This window comes from Saccopteryx bilineata, chromosome 2, assembly GCF_036850765.1.
Source record: "Saccopteryx bilineata isolate mSacBil1 chromosome 2, mSacBil1_pri_phased_curated, whole genome shotgun sequence".
NCBI lineage: Eukaryota > Metazoa > Chordata > Mammalia > Chiroptera > Emballonuridae > Saccopteryx > Saccopteryx bilineata.
This window is the reverse complement of record NC_089491.1, coordinates 140,051,039-140,059,577: the sequence shown is the minus strand read 5'-3', so window position 1 is coordinate 140,059,577 and position 8,539 is coordinate 140,051,039. Positions and strand designations below refer to the sequence as shown.

General features: G+C 41.1%; 1 pseudogene; it reads right to left on the bottom strand.

Annotated features, from left to right (window-relative positions):
- Positions 1-373: 373 nt before the first annotated feature.
- Positions 374-1,111, bottom strand: LOC136322330 (UV excision repair protein RAD23 homolog B pseudogene; annotated as a pseudogene).
- Between the last annotated feature and the right edge of the window lie 7,428 nt (positions 1,112-8,539).

The window sequence follows — 8,539 nt, the reverse complement described above, 5'->3', positions numbered from 1 at the left end:
ATCCTGTGTGCTTACTTTAGGTCTCTGAGTTTACAAGGTCACCATGCAGGCTTCCCCTGAGCTTGTCAGGATTAGTCTGTGGCAATATATATATATATATATATATTATATATATTTGTCCACACCTGAAAAAGCTGAGTTTTGGCTGCATATTTTACACACCATGTGAATTTGCAGCATCTGCTCATTGAAGCAGACATGCACTGTATTTATCCCTGCCTTTTATCCTTTATCCCTCTCTCCCCATGCCCAACAATCCACCACCTTATACCAAGTATCGTGGACATGAGCCCAAGTTACCCCAGACGATCCAGGGAACAAAGGTAGTGTAATGCGCTGAAGTGAAGTATGAGGTTTAAATAAAAAGTCCCTTTTAGTCTTCATTGAAGTCTTGCTATAGAATAAAATTGGCAGGCAAGTTCTCATTCTTCACACAGCAAAATATGTTTGTATCACAAGTCCTTCAGGACACCCGAATGCCTTTCATGTTTCTGTATCTTCTTTTTCCTGAGGCATAACTTGAATGTTGTTCATATGACTACCTCCAGTTTCTGCAGTCACTCCACTGCCACCCCCACCCCCACCTCCTTGACCACCAGCTTCTTGAACTGGCTTATTTAACGTCTGAATAAAATGCTCCTGGTGTTGACTAATTTGCTGCAAAAACTGAGGATTTTCTTGACCTATCTATGTATCAGTGCTGGAAGTAGAGAAGAGTTCTGTTGAATAATCAGTCTCATCTGGTGAAACAGACTGATTCCATAAAAAGTCAAGCGGATGTCCTCCAGAAATTCTTGTGGCTGCTGTTGTAGTTGCTACAGGTGCAGCCACTGAAGACTGAGGAGTCCAGTTCTAGCTTCTTGAGGGGGATCAATCATGGCCTGACTTTCTCTCTCCCAGGGATTCTCATTAAAAAAACACTGCACTGCTCTCAGGGTTGTTGAAACTGGCTCTCAGGACTGCAATTTACTAGCTCTTCTTCACAGCCCATTGACATGATCTCAGTTACCATATTCTCATGAAACTGACCTGTCACAAGTGTACTTGTGAAGGAAGGGAAGAGAAAGAGCTTTAAGACCAGTATTTGAAGCAAAGGTTGATCTTCCTTCATAGTTTCCCTAATGCCCTGTTGAGGACATGGAAGGAGACCATAGTTATTTGCTTTGCCAGCACTGAGGTCTTTTACTAGTCAAACTCTCCTGTGTCCCAGTGGGGGTGTGCAATTCATTACTGTTAGGTTTGGGTCCCATCCCCCTCCCATCCAAAAGCCTCAACTACCCAGGTTGTATTTTAGGTGACCCAGCTCCAGGGTTGTTCCTGTGACTCCCCACCTGAGCAATCCTGATTGATGTCTTACCCCCACCCAACCCTCAGACATCCTGCCAGTTAGTCACCCCCCCACCCCCCACCCCGCTTATCTGAACATTCCGTTGCTTGGTTATTAATTACCACCCCCTCCATTGTTTAACTGCCATAGGTAACAGAAGTTTTCCCCCTGTGGTGGGAAATGCTGCTAAACCCTGTCCTTTATGGGCTGAGGCTCTCTTTCTCTCACTGCTGATGCCAGTAGGGTCTCAGCCTATCTGTTCACAGATGCATAAATAAATTTTTTAACTCATCAGGCCTGTGCGTCCCTCCTTTGGCGACCTAACAATTATATTGCATTACATTATATTACATACATTAATTACAGTAGGAAGAAACCAGCAGCTGCCTATGGAATACTTCCTATATTGGATCTTTAAATAAACCATCAGGATGTTAACAATTTTATCATGGATACTGCAGAATGGAGCAGCTTTGTGGAATAAGCATCAATAATTTGGGAACAAATTGTATTTAGGGAGTCTATCAGTCCTGAACCTAATATTCACCAAATAGCTGATTTGGTGATCACTCCAATATAGAAGGAATAATTTATTGTAAATACATATCTTAGTGAGATAGGTGTCCTTTTGCTTTTTAAAAAGTTCACATATCCATATCCATATCCATATCCATATCCATATCCATGATGATTACGACTTATTAAGGAAGTGGTTTAGGGTTCAGCATCAATTCTGTGTGTGCTTTTGGCAATGTTGACTTTTATCTGAGCCCTGTCCTCCTCAATGACAGCTATAGTTAAAAATACACCCCCCCCCTATGGCCATGGCTGGTTAGCTCAGTTGGTTAAGAGCGTTGTCCCAAAACAACAAGGTTATAGGTTGAATCCTTGGGTCAGGGCATACATAGAAAGTAACCAATGAATGCATGATTGAGTGGAACAACAAATGAATGCCTCCCTTCCCTGTCCTCTCTTTCTCCCTTTCTCTCTCTGCCTCTAAAAAAAAAAAAAAAAAAAAGAAAAAGGTAGCCCTGGCCAGATAGCTCTGTTGGTGTTGGTTGGAGCATCATCATGTCTGGGAATGTGGAGGTTTGATTCCTTGGCCAGGGCACATATAGAAGCAGTTTGATGTTCCTGGGCACATATAGGAGCAGTTTGATGTTCCTGTCCCTCTCTCCTTGCCTCTCTCTCAAAAACAAAACAAATGCTCCCACTTTTTTGTGTTTTAGTCAACAGTTTAGGACCCAAAGCCATTCTTTCCCATGACTTAGATGAGATTCATGGATGAACCCCTTGTTTATTTATGACAACTCCAGATACTGACCCTCCGAATTCTCATTCTTTGTCTCATATATGATTAGCTGAACTGTTTATAATGACCAAAATGAACAAAATGCCACTAATTTGACATAACTAAACTTTAGTTAGGCTTCTCATCCTCCCCCAAGCGCCTGAATACTGGCCTGCCCTTAAGTTAACATAAGATTGGAACATGGAACAACCCCTTCAATGGCCCTTCCAGAATTGGGCCCACAATAACAAAAAATTGTCCACTCTTGCTACCTGCTCAGTGTGCCATCTGCCAATTCCATTCCCCCTGGCCTGTTTCTTCTTACCTTGTTAAATACAATGGCATGTTTTCTTTTACTGTATCTCCTTCCCCCTATCGCAATAGTCTTTTTTTAAGCCTCTCTATATCTAAATCTGGATTATTTTTTATTTGACATCTGTACCATAAACAAGTAGTTGGAATGGAAGGGTGTAGAGGTCCTGAATAGGAATATAGAATAGGGACACAGTTCAGTGTCCTGAGACAAAAGCCACAGTGGCTTCACTGATGACCATACTGAATACAATGTGCACTGAACACAGCATGAATAGGTTAATAACTATTTTTAACAGGGGGACACTGTTAACCCCTGGAGTCAGCATGCTCCTTGCCCTTAACCTAACTCCCCAAGAACTTCCTTCTTTTACTTCCTTGGAGTTGTTTGTCTCTGCTAATAAATATCTGGCAGGACTGTGGTCAAGGTGGCCGTCTGTATCCTCTTTGAGAGTTCTTGATGGTAGCCTCCTCTAAGCCCCACAGCGCAGCTCATCTGGCCTCTGAGTAGTCATTGTCTTTGTGACAGAAGGGTTTTTTATTATAGTGTGTTGTGGACCGGTAATGGCAAAAAGCCATTATAGATTCAAGGCTTGGCAGGGGGCTTAAGTTCTACCCCCTCCATCTCCATATTTGGCTTTGATGCTCTGTGTTTGCACCCACTCCACTTCCTTCCTTGGGTTGCAGGAAGCAAAATACATACCCTTCCTCTGACTCTTTGTTTTCAGATGTTTGTAAAATTCACTAATGTATACTGTTTTTGCCTTGGGAGAGTTCCTGTCTTAGCCTTTGATGTGCAACTTTGTATCAGGGTCCTTGATATGCATAGGTCCATATAATAAAGCGAACTGAGGCTGTGAGAGACTCAGATGCTGCCAGGCAGTTTGAGGAGTCCTCCCGGTCCCATCGGTTTTGTTCTGACAAAGTGTGTTTCCTTAATTCCGCACCGTTATTTGGAAGCTGCGCTGGTCCGCGGCAATAGTGGTATCGTTCAGTTATTTGAAATCTTCTTGAGGTATGTGTCAAAAATTACATAGTTATCAATCATCAAATATTGATTTTTTTAAATGCAATTTTGGCTGTCAACTTCTTTTAATCCTCCTTCAATTTTGTTGAAAGCAAAGGATTTGAAAACATCTGACTTGCAAAGGATGGGTTACTCTGTCACTTGAGCCATTCACTTCCTGGATAGCTGACACTGCTTCAAAGTGTATCCTTCCTGGGACTTGGAGCCTCCCTGTTCTGCGAGCAACACACCATAGTGGGTTCATGTAAGTGGAAGGAGAAGGGACTTAGAGGGCAGCTGGGACAGTAGGCCCTGTGTAACATCTGAGAACAAGCATGATGCCTAGATTACAATCAAGTTCTCACGTAGATCTAGTTTAAGAAGAGTATATAGAGAAATTGAGGACCTGGAAGCTCACTTCCTTAAAACTAGTTTTTTCCTCTCCCTATCTTCACCAAAACAGCCATTTGGCTCTTGCCCTGTCTAGTGTTTAAAGAGCCTCCTGCATCGGATTGACCAACAATATGAATCAAGAAAAGGTGGGCAGACTTCAAGCTCAGCTCAGGAAAGAAGATGGATGCATGGTACCTTACAGAAAGAAGGTGATGCATAGGCCAGTAACAGCTACTGATAAAAAAAAACCTCAGTCCCCTTTTTAAAAATAGCTGTAATATTACCACAGTGGAAGAAATACACCTAATTAAAAGTGCAGGGGGAAATCCCAGGACCTAAGCCTTCCTCTCAACCACCTTTATAATTATTCATTCCTTGGCAAAAGCCAAAGCAGTCTTAGAAATGCTCCCTGGAATAGGAAGACAGCTGGGCACTGATAATATCACATGTTCTATGGTGTTAGCAAAACAGTCTTTCCCACAGCAAGCATTGAATAGCAAAAAATTAAAACTAGAAGATACTGACAATAAAGATTTTAATAATGGTATTGAGGAAATAAGCGAAGACTACCTAAATGAGACTATTTAGTATAAGCTTACCATAGCAAGAGTCAGCCACTGTTATTTGTGTTTTGGCAGAAAGTCAAAGGCAGGGAGGGAAGTGGGAAAGCTTTAATAGTGGAAAAGGGAAGGAAGGCTTCAGAGGGTATTGGTGTGGGCGGCTGTCACTGGACGAACTGGAAGTGGAGTATCCTAGGGTGTTGATGAAGGGTGAACATTTGCCTTTCTCTACTCAGTCCTAACTTAGAGGCAGGGACAAAAATTAGGAAAGTTATCAATATTAATCAAGTCCTAGACTTTTGGAGCCAATTGTTACAGGGGTTATTTGGCTTCCTGGACTGTCTGCTAGAGATAGCAATCTGACTTTCTACAAATATAACTTCCTACAAATATGACTTCCTGGCCTGGTTACTATAGTTAATGAGTTAATTTCTTGGGCTGGTTACTGCAGAATGTGGGTCAGAGTTCTATTTTTATGTGTAATCTTGTTTTTTGTTTTGTTTTTAGTGAAAGAGACAGAGAGAGGAACAGATAGGGACAGACAGGAAGGGAGAGATGAGAAGCATCAATTCTTCATTGCGGCACCTTAGTTGTTCATTGATTGCTTTCTCATGTGTGCCTTGACTGGGAACTCCAGCTGAACCAGTGACTCCTTCGTTAAGACAGTGACTTTGGGCTCAAGCCAGCAATTTTTGGGCTCAAGCCTAGCAACCATGGGGTCTAGTCTATGATTCCATGCTCAAGTCAGCAATCCCATGCTCAAGCTAGTGAGCCCGTGTTCAAGAAGGATGAGCCTGCACTCAGGCCAGCAACCTTGGGGTTTTGAACCTGGGTCCTCTGAGTCCCAGTTTGATGCTCTATCCACTGCACCACTGCCTAGTCAGGCATAGTCTCGTTATTTTCAATTTGGATATTCAGTCTCTCAGTTTGGATACCCTAGAAAGTTTTGACGTGACATCTAAGAATGACAGACAAGTTTTTTCTGGTCTTGAAGCTTACATGGAGTTAACAGTTCAGCTCTATGGTTCCCAAGTTGTAGAGAAGCAGACAACATCATCTACAAATACTTATGTAATAGGAATATTTTGCATATTAATCTTATTTTTCTATTTATGGATTTTATAGAGAGAGGAAAGGAGAAAGAGAGAAACACTGATCTGTTGTTCCACTTACATATGCATTCACTGGTTGATCCTTGACAAAAGAGCAAACCCTTGGTGTCTTGAGAGGAAGCTCTAACCAACTGTACAACTCAGCCAGGATTCCGAGAACTCTTCTAGTAGGAAAATAGATCACGCTCCTGACAAAACTTACTTGTCAAGTGATAGTTTATTTATCACAACACACTTCAAGACCCTCATCTCACTGTATCCACGAAGCCTAACTATTAAGTCACAAACTTTGTCCAATCCCAGTCAATTTCCCTTCTTGAAAGATCCATCTAATCCACTTGAACTAAGACTATATATATATCTTCCTCTACCTTCACTTTTCTGAATCATTACCAAGATTCTATCAAAGTGGTATTCTTACTTAGTAAAATATAAATATAAAATTATTATTATTATTTTTAAATCTTTTTTTTTACTTTATTTATTTATTCATTTTAGAGAGGAGGAGGAGGAGGAGGAGAGAGAGAGAGAGAAAGAGAGAGAGAGAAGGGGGAGGAGCAGGAAGCATCAACTCCCATATGTGCCTTGACCAGGCAAGCCCAGGGTTTTGAACCGGCAACCTCAGTGTTTCCAGGTTGACGCTTTATCCACTGTGCCACCACAGGTCAGGCTCAATATAAAATTATAAATAATGTCTTACCAGATTAACAGGTTTTTCTAGTAGTCTTTTGGAAGGGTTGACAGTTGACTTGAGAAACAACAGTTCTATTCTTAGTTTCTGATTTTTTATTTCCTTTACTGTTTTTAGGATTTCAAGATGGGCTAACTTACATGCACTTAAAAAAAAAAATTATATGTCAACTTTATCTTGTGTCCTAACTGTTTATACTAGCATATGTAAAGTGTCCTTTTCTCAGCAAGGTTGAAATTTTCAATGTCCTTTTTAAAAAGCAGCCTTTATCACCCTGGCCAGGTGGCTTAGTTGATAAAGCATCCTCCAGGCATGCCAAGGGTACAGATTTGATACCCAGTCAACACGTAGGAGAAACAATCAATGAGTGCTCAACTAAATGAAACAGCTAAGTGGAACCACGAGTTAATACTTTCTCTCCCTTCCTCTCTCTCTCAACTCAGTGGAAAAATTAAAAGAAAAAAAGCAACCTATATAAAAATATAATTAACATAACAGAATTAACCTATTTAAAGTGTACAATCCAATAGTTTTTGGGATATTATATTATTCATTTTAAAGTTTAGTTAAAAAATATGTAACATAAAAGATGCCATTTAAACCATTTCTAAGTACAGAAAGTCCTCGGGTGTCAACAGTCTTGACATATGACATTTCAAGTTTATGATGCTCACTCCCATAAAAACTTTAAAAAATTGAGATGTGTTTCAGCTTACAGCATTAGCACTGTCCTTATGGACTATGTGGGTGAACTAGACTGGTTGCAGTGGAAGAACAATACACAGTAAAGCGATGTATGAATGAAGGAGTTGGCGTCCACCAGTACACTTACTTATGCAATTTTGGACTGTTAAAAGTGCAAGTGTTTCGTTTGTGTTGCTTTGTTTGGTGACCTTTTGGCCCTTATCATGGCTACTAAATGAAAGTCAGAGACTTCAGATGGAAGTGCTCCAAAGAAAAGGAAAGCCATCAATCACAATGGATGTCACAGAGCTACTGGCATCGCACGAAGAGGAGTTGTCTGCTGAGGGTCTCATTCAGCAGGAGAAGCAACTGATGGAAAAGGAAGAAATAGAAACTTCAGAACCCAGAGATCTACTACCAAGGGTTTGGAAGAAGGATTTTCTATGGTAGAGGATAGATTGGCAAAATTTCAGGCTGAGGACCCCAGTGATGACAGATTCAGTAAGGTCTACAGAGCTGTTATGGATGGCTTGCAATGCTTTAGGCAGATTTTGGAAGAGAAGTCATCAACCTTCCAGACTAGCCTGGAACAATTCTTTAAGCAGGTAGAGAGGCCTGTAACAGATCCTGTATCCACTACATCAGCTGCTTCATGAGATGAAACACCTGTAGTGCAGGTAGAAACATCTCCAGCATCTCCTGCACGTTCCTTAAACAATCCTGATTCACCTGACCCAGTATCTCCAGCACCTTCTGCAGCTTCTCCTGCCTCTCCAGCTTCCTCCTTCCAATAGGGTCACTCTCTCCCACCTTGCAATGCCCATTCCTGTGTGCAAGCCAACCACAGGTATAAAGGCAAGGAATTTTATTTTACACTCACTTTTTCCATTAATATAGTATAGTGTACAGTACAGTATATTTGTGTCCTTTTCCTTTTTCTATGACTTAGTTGTGTTTTTATGTTCTAGATTATGATTTTACAACTGTGTTAGGATAGGTAAGTGACTTAGACTAGGGTGTGTTTCTATTTACACCAAAATTCGGGTTATGTCACTGTTGCAGAAACAGAACTGTGTCATAACCCAAGGACCCCTTGTATACACTTCAGTAGCATTAAGCTTTCACAATGTTGTGCCACCATTACCACTATTTACTTCCAGAAC